The sequence below is a fragment of the Xenopus laevis genome, chromosome 2L, assembly GCF_017654675.1.
Source record: "Xenopus laevis strain J_2021 chromosome 2L, Xenopus_laevis_v10.1, whole genome shotgun sequence".
Lineage (NCBI taxonomy): Eukaryota > Metazoa > Chordata > Amphibia > Anura > Pipidae > Xenopus > Xenopus laevis.
The window spans coordinates 80,107,116-80,130,748 of NC_054373.1; the positions used below are offsets into that span (position 1 = coordinate 80,107,116).

At 37.0% G+C, this 23,633-nt stretch overlaps 1 protein-coding gene across 3 annotated transcripts in view; it reads right to left on the reverse strand.

The window, feature by feature from the left end:
• Positions 1-23,633, reverse strand: part of mid1.L (midline 1 L homeolog) — a 197,425-nt gene that overhangs the window by 93,605 nt on the left and 80,187 nt on the right. Inside the window, exon 1 of one of the 3 annotated variants that reach the window (XM_018244725.2) lies at positions 2,592-2,914. The exons of the other annotated variants lie outside the window; for them this stretch is intronic. The gene's annotated coding sequence lies outside the window, so the exon portion shown is untranslated. Of the gene's footprint in view, positions 1-2,591; positions 2,915-23,633 lie in introns of those variants that run through there. 3 annotated transcript variants of the gene reach the window in all.

Genomic DNA, 23,633 nt, shown 5'->3' on the forward strand with positions numbered 1-23,633 from the left:
TGTTTTGACAGTTTATAGAATGTTTTAACATCAAAAATACTGTGTGTGTGTATATATATATATATAGATAGATATATAGATATATAGATATATATATATATATATATATATATACCAATAGTTTCCAAACCAGCACTCCCTTTAGTGAAAAAATTTAATTTTTATTATTACATAGTATCTATTTCCAACGTTTCGGTCCCCCTTGAAACGTTGGAAATAGATACTATGTAATAATAAAAATTAAATTTTTTCACTAAAGCGAGTGCTGGTTTGGAAACTATTGGTGTATTCAAAAATTACCGTGCATCCCTCTCTATTCTACATTGCCTTGGAGTGCGGATACTCATTGGACAATTATATATATATATATATATATATATATATATATATATATATATATATATATATATATATATACACATAGTACTTTTTGAGTAGAGGAAAGTTCAGTTCAGTTGCTTTTATAATAATGAATGACAAAGTTAGATGATATACAATCACGTGGGGTTTGAAAGTAAATGACTAGTAGAAACATCATGAAAATATGGAATGGAAAAAGAACTACAGGTCACTAGTTGGGCAGCACCAGGCTAGATCAGGGTTATTCAGCCATGTGGATCAGATCAGATGTTTTCACCCTGCTCAAGCAAATATAGCAAGTCCAGTTGATCTGACTTATGACTAAAGATATACCATAACCAACTGGAAGAATAAGAACCTTCATAGACACCCTGCTCAAGTACTTTACTTCACTAGGTGTCCTCCTTTCCACCCCTACCTGTCCTCTAAAGATGTGCATCATTAAAAGATGCAAGTTAAGGAGTGCCACTCTGCACCTTGCACTGAATTTTTGCACCCCGTTTCTCTTGAACTAGCATCCAGGCACCCCAGTAAATTACCTCTATATTTGATCACAGCAATATTATTACAAATCTAATATGGTCAAATATAACAAAGGTATGGCATCTGTTATCTGGAAATCCATTATCCAGAAAGCTATGGGATCCGTTATCCGGAAACTCGTTATCCAACTTTTAAATCTGATTTCCTTTTTCTCTACAATAATAAAACTCTACCTTGTGCTTGATCCCAACTAAGATATAATTAATCCTTATTGGAGGCAAAACAATCCTATTGGGTTTATTTAATAGTTAAGTGATGTTTTAGTAGACTTTAGGCATGGTGATCCAAATTACAGAACAACCCCTTATCTGGAAAACACCAGGTATTCTGGATAACAGGTTCCATACATGTACTATATTCATTAACATAATTGTACCCAAGTTTTCCATACATGTACTATATTCATTAACATAATTGTACCCAAGTTTTACAATTAATATATTAAACTTTGTGATTAGTATAATTAGTAAAGGCTTTTCAGTCTCTGGAAAATCTTTTAATTGTACCACACCCTAAGGCTAATTTGGGTAGAAAATCAACAACGGTAAAGTGAACAAGATTTCTATTCTGCAATAAACCTGACATAGCATTTACTTGCTTCTATATGTGTGAGGGAACTGCCATATTGCATGTTTTTGCTATTTTAAAGAAAAAAGAGATTTTAATTCTTATAACACCAAACATTTTGAGGGCTCTATTATATATATTTTGTGGGGCTATAATAATTAACCATTTAAAAAAAAAAATCATCAACCACAAATAAATTGGGAAAAACAAAGTGGGACACAAAGCACAGATTAGAGGGAATTCATCAGATTTTTCAGTGTTTTTAATTTCACTTCTGTGTCATATCTCTCCACATTTTCCATGTTCACTCAAAGATGCACTCCAAGGCTGATCTACTCCGACATGAAATTTCTATTGAGCAGCTAACAACTGCTTTGAATATCTTTCCAAATGCTAACCGTATTGAATCATACATATGAAAACACACTTTATTTATTTACTAATTTACATTTTCCCTGCAGTAAAAAGACTGTGATTGTAATTGGTAATACTGTTACTACAAAAGCATACATATATGATGATAGCAAATACAAAACTGGTCTGTTTTTATTTTTTAATCCTGTTTAGTAGCTTTAGGGCATATTACAGAAAGACCCCCTATCCAGTAAACCCAGGTCCCAGGCATTCCGGCTAATAGATCCCATACCTGTTAGTATATTTATCTGTAACCCTTTCAGTTTTTTCAAGGTATGGTGCTATTAGAAAATCCATTCTCAGTTGCTTTACTAAGATTTCTGAGCCCTTACCAATGCAAAATGCACTGGCAGCCTACAGACATCGGAGATAGAACAAAGGATGTCACGCACTAAAGATAGGCTTTATATAGGCAGTAACCCGTATCAACTTAACCTCTTAGCTGCCTAGCAGCAGTGTAAATCACAAATGAATGGGACCTATCCACCCACCACTTGTCTTGCTATTGGTTCTATGCTATTTTAACAGACACCTTTTAATCTGATCAGTAACAAATCTTTGAAATACTGTAATTCAATAAAGTAGATATGACATTTCAAACAAATGATCATCTAAAAATTGGATCAGTAGTGATGCTGGGAATTGTAGTTCCCAAAAACTAGATGTAATCAGTATAAATAATGCAAATCTCTAGCACCAATACCCACCGATGGATTTCGCCACTCTTGTCCTAGATGAAGCATTGTGATAAAACTTCAAAAAAACGGGAAAGAAGCAATCGCTGAGAGGTCAGGGGTGCAGATGGCAACTGCTACTGAGAGACCAGGAATCCTTAGCTGAGCTGGGGTCACTAACGTGAGACAACTGACATTGAATCACAACAGGAAAATCTGTGCTACAATTCCAGGAAAGCCAGCTCCACCCAATCACCTCCGCCGAAGTTTCAAGAATCAAAAGTTCCTGTTGCATTCATGCTGCCTTCGTCATTGGAGCTATACATAGGCATCTGCTTATTCCCTATGCCTGCAAACTGAAATGCTACAGCAAAGGCAGGGCAGAATATAAACTCCAATTGTCCTGCTTGTGAGCCAAATCTGGTAATGGAGAAGTAGAAGCATGCTACTGAAAACTAGGATAAGCTCGGCTTTCTATGTAATTAATCCAGGGATGAATGAAACTCACCAGTTCCCAGGACTGTAACAGAAAACTGACCTGGAGCTGCCAGAATACCTTTCATATCAGCAATGCTGTGTCTATTGCCATGTTTCATTTCCATAATAACCAAAGCACTGGGAATAATCAGTAAAACAGTAGCAATAATTTTTACACAGCTAGATACAGAAATCAGATTGGCTTTTTTACAAGACACATTTCTCTAGGATGGAGAATTCTGTTTAGGATTACAAGTACGAATATTGTGCATATCATGTAATGCAGTGACAACCCTTTAGCTGATGCTGAATTAGTAACCCACTAATAGCAAAGATAGGAGTACTAGTTCAAAAATGACAAGAAGAAAGGAGCATGGACATGACTGATATGTAGTGTATGCTTGAGAAAGAGCCCTAACAAAATACTGACTGCTGGAATAAAAATAGTACACATTTGGCAGTTAGAGAACTTTCTAATTATTTGGCAATCCAAAACTGAAATGATTTGCTTGAAGCTCAAGAAGAATTATGAAAACCAGAGTGTAATGGGAGATAGGAAAGGGTGAGTATGGCCTTTGCTTTGGCACCACAGAAGCATTATAAACTGGACAAGCCTTCTTCAGTACATGTAGGATAAGCTATCCTTCTTCAAGGGAATAAACAATAAATGGATAGAACTATGCCTTTAATATTGCCCTTACAAAGTTATATTTAACGATTGTATGCTTAAATGCACACAGACAGCTAGTTTGTGCAATATCAGTTTGCTAAATAAGCTCAGTATCTTCCTCCACCCATCATTTGTAGAGGTACATCCTGGTATTAGTATCTCCACAAGATTTTGTGTATGTTTCTTTGTATGTTTGCATCTGATTTTATTGTGTAACCAACAAGGTTTATCCCTTGGACTGCATATTAGGGTCTCAAAAAACCAAGGTGTACACGGGTCCTTCTCAAGCTCTGTGAGACTGCATATTAGGTCTAATAAAAATAAGGTATCCATGGGTCGTTCGCAAACTTTGTCACTTTTTCAGCTTTGTGCACATGCTTTAAATAGAAAGTAAAGGCAAAAAAATTAAATCTTATTTTTACTTTCTTTAATGAAAAAGAAACCTATCAATATAACAATAAACTTTAAATAAAAAATGTCTACCGTTTTTACAAGAAACTTGACTGTAATTCCCCCTTGATTTACTTGCTCTGACTGACGGTCCCTAACTGCTCTGCAGGGAAAGGATCATACTTCCAAACAGCAGGGGGAGCCTCTCCCACCTTACTTCCCAGAATTCAAGCAGCTTTGTTTGTTTCCCTGTAGAGCAGCCAGCGACTGTCAGCAAGTAAGTAAGCAAGTAAATGAAGGGGGAATTACACTGCATACAGTCAGGTTTCTTATAAAAATGGAACAAATTTATTATTGGGGATAGGTGTCTTTTTATGTTATTAAAGGAAAAAATTGGATTTTATTTTTGCCTTTACATCCTTTGTTTCAAACTCCAGCTGCAGTACAAAGATCATGGAGCCAGATTTAAACAGATAAACTGGGATTCTATTTGGAGGATTATTTTGCTGCAGCCACTGGAGAGTTGGAGAAGGTTTGTATTAAACAATACAAAAACTATAAAATCCACATTAAATTATATGACAACAGAAGACCCAGTGCAGTCTGCATATTCTGATTATTAATCAGTCTTGCTGTATCAGCTTCTGGCAGATATTATGACGTTTGCGGTTTTACAAATATCATATAAAACTAAAATTGGTTTGTTTTTTAATTTTGCAATTTAATTGATTCCAAAAGAAAAACTTTTATGATCCATGGTCTGAAACACATGTGCCTTGCCATACAGTTGATTTTCTGCACTCTGATTTTGGAATGTTAAAAAGGTAAAAATGTAACATAATCAATCAATAATGGTACTCTGCAGGATGGAGGGCTAAGTAGTAAAAAGAAAAGCACATGTCATTCTTGTATTGAATTGGAAAAACAAAGATTTTAGGTTTATCCATTAATTATGTGTTCTTAAACCAATTATGAGATGTACTTGGTTTTCTAATGGAAGGAGATTTGCAATACAATATGTTCAAAAAGTCAGTCTTTACTACTTCCAAATGGGCTGTAAAGGGCAGATTCCCAACAGTTCAGGTAGCTGTAGAGGAAATCGCACACCCACGACACCCGTCCAATATTGTAGTACCTGGTGTAGTACTTGACAAAGGGGCGTGACCCCGAAACGTTGCACCTGCACTGCATTAAAAAATTGCAAGGGCTTGCCCTGCAGCTTCAAATCCTGTGTGCCGGTGTGCTTTTTCAGATTCCCAACAGTACAATCATGTTAAAAGACAAACATTATCCTAAAGTGAAATAGGATTTTGTTTCAAATACTTATAAATCTGTAATGTTAATGAAATGCTTTAGAGCTGAAATGAAGAGACAATACCATATTTGGTCAAGTAGGTCACATTTGAAAGGGCTTTAAGTGCCACCAACTAGATAATGTACTCATAAACAGTGTTTTATTCAGAAACTCTAATGCAATATAAAGGGATTGTTCACCTTTAAATTAAGTTTTACTGTGCTGTAGAGAGTGATATTCTGAGATAATTTGCAATTGTTTTTAATGTTATATTATTTGTGGGTTTTGAATTATTTAGCTTTTTATTCAGCAGCTCTCCAGTCTGCAATTTCAGCAATCTGGCTGCTAGGGTCCAAATTACCCTAGCAACCATGCACTGATTTGAATATGAAGCTGTAATATGAATAGAAGAGGGCCCAAATAGAAATAGGAGTAATAAAAATTAGCAATAACAATACATTTGTAGCTTTTCAGAGCATTTGTTTTTAGATGGGGTTAGTGACCCCCCCCCATTTGAAAGCTGGAAAGTGTCAGAAAAAGACAATTAAGAAACTATAAAAAATAATGATCAATTGAAAAGCTGCTTTGAATTGGCCATTCTATAACATACTTATATAACATTACTTAGTTAACTTAAAGGTGAACCACCCCTTTAAATATAGTAGCAAGGTTTTTCCTGTTTTTTCCTTTACTATTCTGCTCTCCCCATCTACCTTTTCACCTCTGCGCTTCCCACTCTCGTGTCCCTCTCCGTATGTAAAATTTTTAGCAAGGTATGGGACCTTTTATAGAAGCAAGGTATACTACAACAACTGGTATATGATTACATGTTTATACAAATAAGGTTAATGTATATTTGTATTTACCTTAACTGAACCAAAATAACTGAAAAAAGCAATATAAAATATTAGAGGAAATATTAGAGGAAGGGTATTCATCAGAAACTACACAACACAACACAAACAGGTCAAATGTTTGGCAGGTCAGCCAAAACTAACTCTCCTCAATATAAAAGGGGATTCATTTCCAGTGCCCATGGCCAGCAAAGCTTTCAAATACAGCAATACTTATGACAATCATATTTAATTCATCAGCCTATAGTTAACTTATTCCCAACTGCAAATTCCACCTAGTTTCATAACTAGAATCCTGTCTGGCAAAGTGATGTCATGTACCTCTGAAAAATGTGAGTAGTTAATTATACTGAAGAGACACGTATTCAAAGTTTTCGGTTATATACAATTACACATTTTATGGATTGTGAATTAAACCATCCCTACTGATACATCTACAGCCAGTGCTGGAATTATAACTATGCAAAGGAAGACCAGGCCTCCAGCCATCTCATAGTTAGTGGTTGCCACATTTTGCCAACTGGCACAGCCAAGAGGCTTTATTAAAATACACTAAACTATAAATCATCTCAATACTGAGTATTTGTGCAGAGCTATAGTCCTAAATTCTTCGGTTTTGCATTTCAAGAAACTGAAGGACCAGACGTGACATCACTGTCAGTTGGCAGAATATTTGCATCCACTGAAGGACGCTTCCCAGGTAAAAGAGCCTTGTCTCCATTTGCTCCAGAACTAGATTTAATCTGAATATTATATCAGTTATTATAAGTATAATGAATTTCAGTTATACAAAGCAAGCTATTTTAGAATAGAAGTTTTCACAATCTATGAGCCAGACTCAATTTGATGAAAAAACCTTTTCAAACGTTGCTGTCATAAGTCAAAATTATGTAGTCCAGTAAATGCCAAAAGCTGATTAGAAAGTGTCACAGTAAAATGAATACCTAGGTATAGCTATTGTTTTTTCATTTTTGGTTAAAAACAGACAAAAGTTGATCAAGTTCAACCCCTTCCAAATGACTGCCATTCTGCATGTAAAGCTTGAATCTGCCTAAAGCTTGCCGCAGATTTTATTCTTTGTGCGCCAAACGCTCATTTGTTTGTCAAACAATCTACCATTAACCATTCGGATTAAAATATGTAGAAAAAATATAAAGCAGACAATGTTATGGCCATTAATTGACAGACAGCAATCTTACAAAATTTATGTCTGACAAATAGTAGTGACAGTCACCCATTGATATCATCAGATAGGCAATACATTCAGAGATCTTGTCGGTAGCCTATAAAATCAATTATCCTGTCCGATCAACTGAATGACCAATCCCCATAGTACAAAAAATGTTGGGACACTCCACATGGTCTGAAAATCATACCAATATTTGTTTCATACTACTGTATCTTTGCATCTATGGTTAGCTTAACACATGTTAAATGTATTCTGAATGTTAATACTGCACACAAAGCAGGACTATAGCTAGCAACATTCTTCATATTCTGTAAAAGGAGATGTTTGTGAGACAGCATTAACCAGTGGTTCTTCGGTTGCTTCATTAAATCATCAACATGCCTTGAGCTAGTGGAGGAGAAATAAATGGAAACAACACCAGCTACTAAAGACCTTTCAGACCTGTTTCCAGTGTGAAAGGAGAATACACAGTGCAGTACTGGAAAACAGAAGAGGCCTTGCAGTAGGATGATGGGTACCCTTTAAGTCTACTAGTAAAGCATATGAACATTAAATAAACCCAATAGGCTGGTTTTGCTTCCAGTAAGGATTAGTTATATCTTAGTTTGGATCAAGTACAAAGTACTGTTTTATTATTAAAAGAGAAAAAGGAAATCAATATGTATTATTTGGATATAATGAGAGACAGGCTTTCTGGATAACAGATACCATACCTGTATACAGAGGCGGGCCACACTGGCCCTAGGCAAGCCGGGCAGTAGCGACGCCTGCGCGAATCTGCCCATGCGCAAATCTATGCTCGCGTGCACATGCACGAATCTGCGCTCCCGTGCGCATGCGCAAACCTCGTGCTTTGCTTTGCGTGTGCTTGCGCAAAGCGAAAAAAACGCGATAACAACCAGACAGTCGGGAACCGGACTTGGGGTAGGCGACGGAGGAGGTACGTGCCTGGCGCCCCCCCAGCTTTGCGCCCTAGGCACGTGCCTACTCTGCCTACCCCTAGTTCCGGCCCTGCCTGTATAACAAACCGTTCCATAGCATACTGAAATTACAATTTATGGAAAAGCGTCAATGTTGCAGAGAGAGAGAGAGAGAGAGAGAGAGAGAGAGAGAGAGAGAGAGAGAGAGAGAGAGAAATAAATTACAATTTATGGAAAAGCGTCAATGTTGCAGAGAGAGAGAGAGAGAATTTTTTTTTTGGCCAGTAGCATCCACACATATGCATGGAGAATAGGGTTGCCATCTGGCCGTATTAATAATACTTGATACCAATGTTTAATAGGGATGGAATATAAAAATATAGGAAGGCTGGTACATTTCCTACAAAAGGTGGTAACCATAATAAAAAAAGAATAATCCTGTTTTACAGAAAATTAGCTAAATTGGTAGTCTAGGCTAGTTGACTTCAAAAGAGTGTTATAGCCTTAATTCTCCCTAAGAACCTCTACAGAAATTATATTAGACATGTTCACTTTAATAGGAGTAGACCAATAAATATATGGCAATAAGAGATAATCAAGAACAGCGGCAACAGAGTTTATCATATGACATGTTAACATTAATAAAAAAAACTACATTTTAAATTACAGAAAATTGTAGAACACAAGGCTGCTTTTTTACGGTGAAACAAGCTGCACTTTAAATATTCACCTGCATTTCACTCACAGAACTCCATCTAAAACATATGGTCCAAACAGGTACACATTCATCTAAGGCACATCGGCATTTCAGGCATGTTCAGGCAAGCATGAAATGTCTTGGTGCTGGGCCAAGAATGGTTCAACCTCACTTGCACTGCCAGTTGCTTTAGTCTCAGGAATGTTACATTCACATAGAAACATAAATGAGAAAGTTGATAGGCAGACAAATGGCTTTCAGACAAAAAAAAAAAAGTTTCATTGGAAATCTGCATCCATGTCACAGGTAATACTATACTATATATGGAGTAGCCAGCCCAAGCCAGGGTTTCAGCAGTGCCTCAAACAATGTATGCACTGACAACTTAAACATGAAACATCTCTATAATTTGTCAAAATGTAATTTCATATTTCTTAGTTTTTAAATGATGGTTTAAACAAAAAGGCTAATGTCTGATGGGGTGATATGATCACCACTGCCATCATGATCATCTATGGGAAGGACCATGCTTTAAGCAAATGTAGGATGACAAGGGGGTCTGTATGAAGAAAAGCTCAACTGAACGGAGGTCCCTCTTAAGTCAAAAGGGTAAGCACATGGTATCTCATAGACTAATATGGCATGTGGTGGTAGGCTGATCCCCTGATCTCCTTTATTGCCCATAGGCAGCAGCCCTGGTAGTTATGATTAAATAATCTTCAACCTGCTTATCTTTTATTGTTGTTGAAATACAATTGACAGAGGATGCTTGGAGCCAAAATTGTAAAATTCCTGTTATAAATCTAAAGCATGTGGCCCAATACAGGTTGTCTGTTATGGTATGTATAGTCACACTCCGTTATCTGGAGACCCGGTATCCAGAAAGCTCCAAAACTACAGAAAGGCCATCTCCCATAGACTTAAATTTATCCAAATAATCCAAATTTTTAAAGTTGATTTCATTTTTTCTCTTTTATAATAAAACCGTACATTGTACTTGATCCAACTGAGATATAGTTAATCTTTACTGTAAGCAAAACCAGACTATTGGGTTGATGTAATGTTTACATGGTTTTCTAGTAGATTTGAGGTATGAAGATCCAAATTAGGAAAAGATCCGTTATGCAGAAAACTCCAGGTCCTGAGCATTCTGGATAACAGGGCCTATACTTGTATATTGAGGCCATGCCCTATCACCAGGCTAGGGATGGCATATAACAGCAACATACAATATATGCCAATAGGCTAACTGCTAGCACCTGAGCTAAAGCCCTTCTAGGGAATTAATTGCCACTGATTTTATCGTTCTCAGAGCAACTTATGTATTCAGACATCCAAAGCTCAAGCAAAATAGCCTAAATAGCAAAAAAAGGGCATTGAAATGAACATAAAAACATGGTGTGCAAAAATATAGCCTCTCGGATGCAGAACTCACTTGCACCCAAAGGAGAAGAAAAGAATAAAGTTACATTCAGCAAAACACATCAGGTGAGAGAGAGCAGACTGGATTAAGACGACGGATTCTGTCAGCATTTCACCATTAGAAATTCTTTCCAGGAAGCACATTTCACAGAGCATAGCTTATACTGCCAAGAACACACCACCACTGTAATTAGATGGGCCTGTCACTTCTATTTTTTTCTCTATTTTTCTGTTAAGATCACAAAAATATTTAGCCTGGAGGGAAGTTAAAAGCATTGTTGCTTCTGTTTGAAAAATACAATGTGTAATACTCATTTATCTATACATATGTAGAAAAAACAACATCTTGATACTATCAACGATTTAAGACATGTCAAAGAGGTCTTTTGGGGGCCACAAGTGGCCCCTTTCATCAAATTTGTGGCTTCAAAAACATGAGGTATATTACATCCGCAGCCTGCTGCAATAAATCAGTTTTTAACCAGAGTGCTGTCCAGTTGTATGAATTGCGTATATGGTTACAGTGGGGACGCTGTGGACTGAGCACCTGGTATTTTGGAGCTGCCTTGAACAAAGGGGACCTTGGAGCTGTCTTTTTCTGTTTGCTGCTACTAATTCAAACTGTTCTATATCACCGAATTAAAAGCTATATCACGGTTTGTAAACAAGCATTGTGGAATTTCTTCATAACTGTATGTGAGGCCTTCACAGAATTGATGTGACCTTTACTGATTATTACCTACTGATTTTGGCCCGCTGGTGTTTGAATTTGATGTGCCTGCCTTAAGTGCTGATTCACAGGACCAGGATGATCAAGGGGTCAAAATGTGGGTGTGTGGATATATTTTTTTTAATAATCAACAATTTTTTTTGGCACATTAAGTAGTTATTTTAGACGCTCCAGGGAGAATTACGGCGTTTACACCCTTGCCTGGCTGGTCTGGCTTTGCTGAGGAAGCCCTGTTGATTGCAATGGCACAATGTCATGTGACTCATTAAGAATATAATATATTGTCATGTCACGCAATGAGAATATAACATAGCCCTGACTTATCACACTTTCTTTTAATTAAATGTTATTAAAGCTTTTTTTTTAATTTATTTTAAATAATGGACAAATGATTCCCCAAGACACTGCCTTAAAAAAAAAAATCTAAACAGAATAGGTGTGATATTTCTGAGCACTATAAAAACAAGTGTAAACATGAGAATCATAAGCAAAAGCAAACTCTGTTTTTTTCTAACAAAGCAAAATGCCCCTGACATGACTTGATTTGAGGAGTCAATTGTGTGTCTTGGCAAATTTCCCAAAAACCCTACACTAGCTTTTCCATGACGAGTCTTTTACTTCATGGTTCAGAGTTAAATTGCTTAAAGAATACATAAGCCTAGAATAAATAAGAGGATTTGTGCACATGATGTAAGAGAAAGTAGTGAATGAACAATCATACACCAGTTTTGAGATCAAGATTTGTTTTGGGTATTCTAAACTTGCCACTTGCACTTGTCAATGATACTACCAAAATGCCAAGCAATTAAGAGTTGTCTCCAAGGCATATTAGGGGTCATTTACATATGTAATAGCAGTATACAAAGTAAAAAAGTTTAGGAAAGTAATTTTTTTGAACTTTCCTCACTGCTTTCCTCTTCTCACTAAATTACTGTCACCCACATGAATACAGCAAGGCCCGGATTTGTGGCAAGGCCACAAAGGCCTGGGCTGCAGAAATTCAGGGGCGGCATGCCACCTAGCTGTATTCAAGTATGTTGATCCACTTCTGCGGCAGCTCTGCATCGTCCTCCCCGTCTCCTTGCGCCTGCACATATATGCGCACGTATTGCATATGCATATATGCGCATGTGCATATATGTGCAGGTGCAAGGAGACGGGGAGAGCGACGCTGAAGTGGAGGGGATGGGAGGACGACGTGGGATGGGAAGACAAAGAGGGGGACAGAGACGTGGAGAATGATGCTGAAGGGGATGGGAGGACGACGTGGGAGGGAAAGACAGGGAGGGGGATGCATAAGGGGGCGATGAGCGGAGATGGCCTAGGGGCACCCCATTTGTAAATCCGAGAGGGGGTGATATCACAGCAGTAAAGAGGGACTGAAGTTTATTAAAAGTTTGCCCTCTTTAAAAATGGATTTCAGTGCAGAATTCTGCTGGAATAGCACTATTATTCGCACAATTCTAAAGGTTTACACATGTATATATCCAATTTCTGCCAATATATTGCACATTTCATGTTTGCATATTTATTGTGTATTTTTAAGTGCCTTTTTGTAATATGTACTAGCTGGAACCACGTCATCTCGTCTCACTGTATATTCGTATACTGCTGAGATGACAAAGTTTACTTTGACTTACTTTGACTTTGACTATTAAGTGATGTGTTTTGAAAAAAACATGTTTTCCCCTGACAGTATCCCATAACACAACGGTTTCCAAACTGTGGGTCTGGATTACCTAGAGGACCTCAGAGCACTGAATGGGTTAATCCATCTTGAAAGCCTATCAGGATAAGTAATGGTGAGCATATCTATTTGCTCCCCTATATAGTCCTGGAAGTACAGCTTTGAGGTTTTGGCCGTACAGGTATTTGTTGTCCAGCGCTTTTGATTTTGCTGAAAGGTTGTCAGAAACTTATTCTATGTATACATATAGGTGATATATACTTCAGCTTGTATCTAGGCAACAATCATGTTGCTCAGGGGCGTAACTACAGAGGAAGCAGACCCTGCGGCTGCAGGGGGGCCCAGGAGGTATAGGGGGCCTATGAGGCCCTAATTAATGAGAAATGTCAATATATATTGGTAAAACAGGACAACCTCTGGAAATGTTGGGGGCCCTAAAATTAATTTACTGTGGGGCCCAGTAGCATCTAGCTACTCCACTGATGTTGCTCATAGTAAGGGTTAGTTCACACGAGGAGATTCGGGGAGATTTTGTCACCTGTAGACTAATCGCCTATTCTTCTGAGCGACAATCTCCCTGAACTGCCTCAGCGTGTTTTCCCATAGGCTATAATGAAAAGTCGCCTGCGCTAAAGCACACGCGTCGATGCGTTTTCCATAGTCGCCGATTCTCCTCGTGTGAACTAACCCTAATAGTGACAAGCTAGTAGCACTTTATCTCCTACTGAGTTATAAATGCAAATGTGCAGATAAGGAATGGCCTATGCATGCATTATTTATGCTGTCACACTTTACAATGTACATTTTGCATAATTAACACTTGTTTTAATATGCTTTTTATAATATACTGGAGCTTGGATGTGAGACATTTGTAATATATATAAGATAATTCATTGTAAAACGGATGGTTATGTTAAGTTCTATAACAAACATAAGACTGGCAGACAGGCAAAGAATTTCAAATGCTTGAATGTGTCCCACTTGTAGGAACATAAATATCATCTTCTTTCAGCACTGCTATATTTTCATAGTTCCAGTCTCTCTGCCCACTTTTACAGCTGTAAAGCATTGTTGAAAGCATTAGGAGGAATGGTGTAGGCTGAACATTCTTGTCCCCTAGGTAGAAGGAATGCTTTTGACCATGCTGATATTTCTAACTCCTTGATGTGAGACTTTAAAACAACATTTGTTTCTAGTTGCCAGCTAAGGTAATTAGTCTCAGTTAACATTTGCTCTTTGCGGCACATGTTCAGGAGTGGCTGTCATGTATTTGAGTCACACTTGATGGGTAATCAGTATCTCAGGTTCTGGTCTTTTATTCACCCACATCCAAGCTTGTCTTTTTAGCACCAATATGGTCTGGGGTCAGAATTGTTTTTTATACCTACAGTACATTGTGCCAGTGTAATCTCACAGCAGACTATGATGATTATGTTGATAGCCTCTTCCCTCTCAACAATAAGGCCTATGTCAGACAGCTGTTTTTAATTCGGTAGAAAAGTATACAGCTGCACCTGACAAAGTTTAACAGTAGACCCCAATCCAAGTGCATGTTTATAAATATGAGTTACCATATTGCTTGCTCTTATAAGGAACAATAAAGCATATCAATAGGTAATAACTGATAAAAGTTGCTTCATGCGACCAAAGTATCATAAAGTATGGCTGAATGCTAGCTTCTTTTATCAGCCTGTCTTCTGAATGAAGCAGTTATCGGATAAAAAGCACCCTTTTTAAAATATGCAATAAAATAAAATATTTAAAAAGAAATGCAATAAATGGCTATTGGAAAAAAAAGAGAAAACGTTTTACAAAAAACTGTAAAAAATATTTGCAACTTTGATCCATTTTTTTTGGAATGCCCCATTGCGACAGCTCTGTCTATTGCATCTCCCTAATATCTAATGGTTTCAAAATTCACAGCTTGTCAATATAGTGTATGATTTAAAGAAGAAGGAAAGGTTAAAACTAAGTAAGCCTTATCAGAAAGGTCCACCTAAATATACCAGTAAACCCTCAAAGTAGTGCTGCTCTGAGTCCTCTGTCAAAAGAAATACTGCATTTCTTTCCTTCTATTGTGTACACATGGGCTTCTGTATCAAACTTCCTGCCTTCAGCTTAAACCTCCTTGCCCCAGGCATGAGCATGCTCAGTTTGCTCCTCTTCCCCTCCCCCCTCTGCTGTAATGAGCCCAGAGCTATAAGTGAGCAGAGATAGACTCAAGCAGGAAGTGATGTCACACCAAGCTAATGTTTCAGCTGCTATCCTAAACAAACAGAGAGCTTCTAGAGCTTTTTTCTCAGATATGGCAAAACATTCTATAGAATAAATATAGAATTCTAGCTTGTACTATTGCAGCTAATCTATTGGCAATGAAATGCCTCTGTAGCTTTCCTTCTCCTTTAAGGACAATAATATAAGAGATGATTTGTTTTAGCAGCAGTTTAAAATGTCTCCTATCGACTAAGGCTAGCCAGAGATGCAAAGAGATAGTTTTGTACGATTTATGGACTGTGTGGGCTAATCATCCCGACATTTTTCATATCATGGAAAGAGGCAATGGATAGTTAGAACAGGTTAGAAAATTTCTGTCTGCTAACAATAATATCTTTGCATGTATTGCCTATCTGATGATATCCATGGTGACTACTATCAGTACTATTTCCCGGGTATAACTTTTGTCCGATTGTTAGCTGTTAATGAATGGCCAGAACATCATCTGATTTGTTATTTTCCCTACTTAATTCTAGATTTTAATTCTGAATTAGATTGTTATATTAAAACAAACAATCGATATCCAAACTTTCATCATTTTAGAAATATAATCTGACCATCTATGGCCAGTTTTAAATTGAAAACTGCTGCTGTGGGTCACCCTGAGTGAGGCTTTATACTAGAGATGCACCGAATCCAGGATTCGGCCGAATCCTTGTGCCTGGCCGAACCAAATCCAAATCCTAATTTGCATATGCAAATTGTGGGCAGGGCGGGATTTCTCGTGACCTTTCGTCACAAAACAAGGAAGTAAAACAATTGTTTCCATATTTTCCTTTCCCGCCCCTAATTTGCATTGCAAATTAGGATTCGGTTCGGTATTCAGCCGAATCTTCCACAGAGGATTCCAAAATAGTGGATTCGGTGCATCCCTACTTTATACCTGAAAAAAATGATAAATACATAAACAGGGTGACCATAGTACTTTCCTTTAGTGGTGGTAGTAGCATTTTGAGGCAACAGCAATAAGACACACAAGACTATAAAGCTTTACTATTTTTAGTGTAAAATGCATGTGTAGTCATTGCCTAACAAAAGTAATAACTTACATTACATCCAGAATGTGCTTTGCGTAATCTTCAGCCTTTCTATAAGTCATACTACTGCAATTGCTATCCTTGTACATTTCACAGTTTTGCCCGCCTGAACCATGCCAGTATTTATATCTTACAGATGTACTTGTGAAGTATATAAAATATAGCAGCATGAAAGCAATTCCTTAGGAATGTGGATGCCCCTAGCTGTTAAGGCTCCCGTTGCTACACAGACAGAATTATGGTCTTTTGTTGTATTTGTGACAGTTCTAGCATATACAGGTAAATGGTAAAATTTAAAATGTGTATGCTGAGACTAAAACTATGTGAAGAAATACCAGGCCATGGTATGCAAAAGAGAAAAAGAAGGGGAATAATACATGGACTACACTCCATGGAACAATAGCAGCACACAAACATGCAAGTGATGATTATATTTTCTAAAAAACTAACAACACCAGTTCACTTGGCAATAGTATCTATAGATTTTGTTAATATGACAGCATCATTTTATTACATGTTGACCAACAAATGTGTGGTAAATTGGCCACTTTTGGTCCAAGATTTGGACATCACTGCTAAGTAAATAACTCACTGCTATTAAGTCAATAAGTCAGAATCAAGAATGATCTTCTTAGTCACCATGTATTCAACATTCATGTGCAGCTGCCATGGGTTATATACATGTGCAGTATAGTAAAATAAGGACCTTTTCACTGTTATGCACATGTGCATAGTCCAGGGCAAGAGCAAAATTCCCATGGATGGGAAATAAGATGGACCAGGGTCTGATGTAGGCACAGGCTGAATGCGCAAACACAAACTGGTTAAACTTTTACTTCATTACTTCAGAGAGAGATTAATTAGTATATTGTATATTCCTTATAAAATGTTAGCAAAAAATACTAATCAATGCTGATGGCTGAAAAACTCTGACTTGCCATCAGCCAAGCCCCAAAATCCACCTGCATTGCCTGTTGTGATTGCTTAATAATGATAATCTGGTATGGCTGGTCATAGGCAGTTTTTAGGCCAGAGTCACTGGCTAACTCAGAAGTTGCAGAAGCTTGAACTTCTCCTTGGCCCTATGCTATGGACTTGCTGGGCTGAAAGGCCAAAAGAGGAAATTAATGCAATTGGACTATCCACGACTGTGGACAAAATACACCAACTGAAAAAGTGAGGCTTCCAGTGCATTGTAGTGTTGTAGTCAGTAAGATTCTTTTGCATTAAGTACACCAGATAAATAGAATGCTAGAAATTTAGATATCTATTGTATTATCCCTAGTTGCACAAAAAATGACTTGAGAAAAGTATAAAATTCTACTTTAAAAGCATATTTCTGCCTTTATTTTAAACTGCCAGTTGAAGGATTATGATAAACTGCCTGTCAGTTATGGAGAAGGAAAGAAGTAAAAGACGTTGAAGCAGCAGCTACAGAAAGAAAAAATGCTAAGCCGATGTAGCATGCTTCATCCACATCTGTGACATGACTTCCACTGACATTATGCTCAGGCTGCTAACAAAACTAGGTCAAATCCCACTGACCTATCTAACACAATAAGCTGTTTTTTACAATGCCTGTGCTCACAAGCGCCCGCTAACAGTGTTCTTTCTATGAACCACCGATAATCTGACACATTAAAATAATAACTACTAAGAACTGCTAAGAAAGATTATGAATGCATATTTAACCTCTCTGTACTAATTATGTTGCTATTTTGCAATTGTAGTTGCCATATGCATGAAGGAAATAGCTGCCAGAACTTTTTGTGTTTATAATGTATGTGGAATGTTAATTCAAATTCAATACAGGTACAGCTGTAGAGGTGTCAAGAATCTCATCTCCATCTATCACACAAGACTAAAAAGCACTGGAAGGACCAGACTTTCTTCAAACTTTATGAAGATCTGGACTGTATAACAGTAATAATTGTAATAATCCTTAAAGGAACAGTTAACTTTTCTTATAGAATGGCCAATTCTTAGCAACTTTTTTTTTAAAATATTTTTTAATTATATGTCCTTTTTTTGACATTGTCCAGATTTCAAATTGGGGTCACTAACCACAGCAGCCAAAATACTATTGTTCTGTGAGTCTGCAATATTAATGTTATTGTTACCTTTTCTTATTTCTCTTTCTATCCAGACCCTATCCTTTTCTTATTTCAGTCTCTCATTCAAACCACTGACTGAAACCAAAAAAACACTAATAGAAAATGAAGACCAATTGCATATTGTTTCAGAATATCAATATCTACTAAAAGTTGATTTTAAGGTGAACAACCCCTTTAAGTGAGCAATAAATATAAAATATATTAACAAAAAATAATTAAAGATAACAACTTCACCTCAACGCAATGTTCCCTACTGCCACCAATGTTGGGAAAATGGTCAAAATGAAAAAAGCTGTGACACAAGTTTAATGTGGTCTATTCTTCTTTGTCCTACTTCTAGAGAAGTTTCACAACCTTTTCCCTTTATTTCCTATGGTAGGTTGAAAGAAATCTTAGGCAAAATAAGTCTAGAGGCTAAGCGAGCAACATTTTAATAAACCATTGATATTTTTAACCTAAATTATGGGATTTCAAAAATATTTTACTATTTCAACTGTATTGTAATTACTAATCTACAAAAACTTTGGTGGAAACATTCATAAGCTTTAGGCCTATGTCCCATGTGATGTTTTCTATCACTGAGATTTCCAGCACTAATGGAATCTGACACTCTGTGCCAAAGTAGTAAACATTAATGCTTCTATGCTTAGTAAACTGGGGCCAAAGTCCAGAGAAAAACAAATGGTTAAACAGAGTTGGCACAAGTGGCAAGCATATAATTGGATCACAGTCACTGGGGCATTATATACAGTGTGTAAAAAGACAAAATGAGCTGGTGACTTCATAACTATAACATCAAAAGGAATTATCTTTATAATTTCCATGACAAACATGAGAAATAATCACATTTTGCAAAGCACATGCCCCAAGGCTAAAAACAAATGTCTTTCATAGTTGCCGTCAACATGGCTTCCTGAGCGCCAACACTGAGAAAATGCATCAACACCTTTATGTATAGCAACCGTATGAAGAAAATGCAAAAAAAAAAAAAATAAGGTACAACCATGTTCTATGCTGATTTTCTGAAGGACATCATGATTATTTTTCCTCTCTGTTTCTGACAGGACTGACATATTTGCATATATATCTGCTGGTGTTAAAATAATTTCATTCAGAATAGAACTTTCATGTAGAAATGGCTTCACTTTAAGGCCATGTTGAAAAAATAAACCAGATGTGGTTCTAAGGTTTTTCCAGTATTTATTTTGCATGTTTTGCCTATAAGGAAAAGAGGATTATGTTTGACAGATATATTTTTTAAACACTACACACTCTTGAGTTTAATTCATCTTTAATTAAAAATGTCAAAACCCAGCCTTCAATGTTACTGAGGAAAATGAATAAATTATCTGCCTATTCCCGCCTACAATAAAAACAGTCTGATCAGTGTCAGTAATAAGGTGTCAGGGTTTATTGTTCAAAGCCAGGAAGCACTAAGCTTTATGATTGTGTAAAATCTGACACTTCAGCATGAAAGTGCCATTTGTTCTAAAGCTCACAGTAAATTATTTAATATTAGAGCACTAAAGCGAGATGTTATTCCCAGACATGTAAAATGAGCTCTCATTTAGGTTACATTAGCAGCAATATTGCACTTGCCTTAGAACAGCCTTACATTGAATCTTATGTATCCACAATAATTTGGCAATCTTTCCTCATTTTCTATAACAGTTCAGGTTTTACCAGTTGTTTAACAAATAATAAGTTGATTTTTCTTGATATGATTCCTGAAGTCTTCTTAAAAAAGAACTACAGCAATTAAAATGCCCTTTGCCACAGGTCTGCAAATTGCTGTTCCCTGGCATTGCTCTTCCATGAAAGAACATAACTCAAGAAATTGAAAGTTTTAATTAAAGGATACAGTCATATGAAAAAGTTTGGGAACCCCTCAACCTGCATAATAATTTAATCCACTTTCGAACAAAAAGATAACATGGTATGTCTTTAATTTCCCAGGAACTGAGTACTGGGGTGTTTTCTGAAAAGATCTTTAGTGAAGCAGTAGTCAGTTGTATGAAATTAAATCAAATGTGAAAAATTGGTTGTGCAAAAAGTTTGGGTACCTTTGTAATTTCGCTAATTTGAGTGAGGTTGTGTAATGCACTGCCAGGTAATGTTGTGATGGCTGATTCTGTTAATGCCTTTGAGTGGATTGGATAATTTCTTGGACAGACATACTTTATACTATCAAAGGCTATTGTGATACTAAACTCTATAGTTAGTATAGATATGGGTATATATAATTTATGTCCAAGCATGGTTTAGGGGAAGGCTGCAAAAAGCTATCTCAGTGGTTTAAACTGTCAGTTTCAACTGTAAGGAATGTAATCAGGAATTGGAAGGCCACAGGCACTCGTGCTGTAAAACTCAGGTCTGGCAGGCCAAGAAAAATATAGGAGTGCCATATGCGGAGGATTGTTAGAATGGTTACAGACAACCCAAAGATGACCTCCAAAGACCTGCAAAAACATCTTGCTGCAGATGGTGTATCTGTACATCATTCTACAATTCAGCGCAATTTGCACAAGTAACATATGTATGGCAGGGTGATGAGAAAAAAGCCCTTTCTGCACTCACACTCACTCAGAGTCGCTGCTTATATGCAAAAGCTCATTTAGACAAGCCACAGTCATTCTGGAACAAAGTGCTTTGGACTGACGAGACAAACATTTTATTTGGTCATAACAAAAATCGCTTTGTCTGGCAGAAGAAGAACACCACATTGCAAGAAAAACACCTGCTACCTACTGTAAAATTTGGTGGAGGATCCATCATGCTGTGGGGCTTTGTGGCTAGTTTAGGGATTGGGGCCCTCGTTAAAGTCGAGGGTCGAATGAATTCAACCCAATATCAACAAATTTTTCAGGATAATATTCAAACATAAGTCACAAAGTTGAAGTTACCCAGGGGTTGGATATTCCAACAAGACAATGACCATAAACATACTTCAAAATCTACAAAGGCATTTATGCAGAGGGAGAAGTACAATATTCTGGAATGTCCATCACAGTCCCCCCAACTTGAATATCATGGAAAATCTATTGAATGATTTGAAGCAGGCTGTCCATGCTCAGCAGCCATCAAATTTAACCGAACTGGAGACATGTTGTATAAACGAATGGTCAAAAATACCCCCATCCAGAATCCAGACACTCATCAAAAGCTATAGGAGGCGTCTAGAGGCTGTTAACTTTGCAAAAGGAGGCTCAACTAGTATTGATGTAATATCTCTGTTGGGTGCCCAAATATATGCACCTGTCTAATTTTGTTATGATGCATATTTTCTGTTAATCCATAAGGCATGTTATATATTAAAAGAAATTTGCCACTGTGAAAGCTCAGCCAAAGATAAACAAAAACAAAACTCCAAAGAATTAAGAGGGGTTCCCAAACTTTTTCATATGACTGTATATGTGCATAGTGACTTGGTGAATCAGTTCACCATTAAAAAGCCACTCCCTGAGACAAACACAATTTGCTAGAAAGCTAAGCACCATTTCTCATATCTACAGTTCCATCAAGTGGCACATTAAAGGGGTTGTTTGCCTTTAAATTAACTTTGTGTATGATGTAGAGGGTGATATTCTGAGACAATTTGCAATTTGTTTTAATTGTTTATTATTTGTGGTTTTAGAGTTATTTAGCTTTTTATTTAGCAGCTCTCCGGTTTGCAATTTTAGCAATCTAGTTGCTAGGGCCCACATTACTTTAGCAACCATGCATTGATTTGAATGAGAGACTGGAATATGAATAGAAGAGGGCCTGTATAGAAAGATGAGTTAAAAAAGTAGCAATAAAATAAATTTGTAGCTTTTCAGAGCATGCAGAGTTAACTTAAATGTGAGCCTCCCATTTAAGAATTAATAATGTGAGCAGACCTGTATATCAGTAACAAAAGGGCAAATATTTGTAATTTAAAGGGAACTAATTCTAAGCAACTTTAGAATATATATTCATTACAAATTTTGTGGTTTAAAAATTAATTGTATGTGTATTGCTAAAGAAAGCAGTGTTTGTCCCTTTCTATTCCCTGCCTTTGTGGTTCAAACTGTTGATACATGTAAAGGTGGCCATACAGTTTTAGATCCGATCATTTGGTGAGGTCACCAAACAAGCAGATCTTAACCCGATATGCCCACTAACGGCTGGGTGATATCGGCTGAATCCGGCCTGGGGCCGAACGATTGGATTACAATGCTGCAAATGGGTGCCGACGAGTTGTAGGACCGCATCAAATAGCCGATGCGGTCCTGGATTGCAGAAAAAAATCAAACTTGCCCAATTTTTGGCCTGATATCGATCGGGAGGACCAATCGGGAGCACCCACACACGGGCAGATAAGCTGCCAAATCGGTATAAAGGACAGATAGGACCTCAAAGGGGTTGTTCACCTTCCAAACACTTTTTTTCAGTTCAGTTGTTTTCAGATGGTTCACCAGAAATAATGATTTTTTTCAATTACTTTCCATTATTTATTTTTTACTGTTTTTCCAAAATCGAAGTATAAAGTTGAATGTTTCTGTCTCTGGTGTTTGAGTCTGGCACCTCTGTAATTCAGGTGCAGACTCTGAACTGTTACAATTTTGCAACATTTCTCAGCAGCATCTCTGGAGTATTAGCAACTTTTGTATCAATTCCAACAGCTGCCTGTAATGAAACCCAGTGTTTCTGTTGAGCAGGGACAAGATAAGAAATGTATCAACTAAATGCATCAATTTAGAACAGTTTACAACGTCGGCGACTCCCCCCCCCCCCGCTGCTTTAGAAGAAAGAACTTTTTCCTTTATCAATGTGAAGCAGAAAGGTATATAATTGGCATCCAAACAGCTACTGTTACTGAAGCTCTGGTACTATCGATTGGTTGAATCATGACATCAGTTAGGCAATAACTGTTCACAACAATTGTTTCCCAGTGATTCTTACAATCTTTACATTTTGCTGGCTTTATTTTTTTGCTTCCCATTGACTACTATAAAGGCACACATTTTAACAGAATTATGGTTTTTTTATTTAAAACCCAAACAATACAAGATAGAACCAGAAAAAACACAAGATCAACAAATAATAATCCTGGAGTTACTGAAGTTTCTTTTCTTAACTTGCCTTATTAATATATCCCAACTAAAGCTTTAAGCCTGACCCCTACAGGCAAGCAAGGGTAACTATTCTTCAATGATACATTGTGATTAGCCTGTGTACTTCTGAAGAACAATATTGATGCAACCCATTGTGAAGATCTGATTGTTGTGCTTTGATGGAAAAAGAAGAGAAAAGGCTTAACTCAAGGTCACTTTGCACAAGGCCTAATCCCACTTCAAGC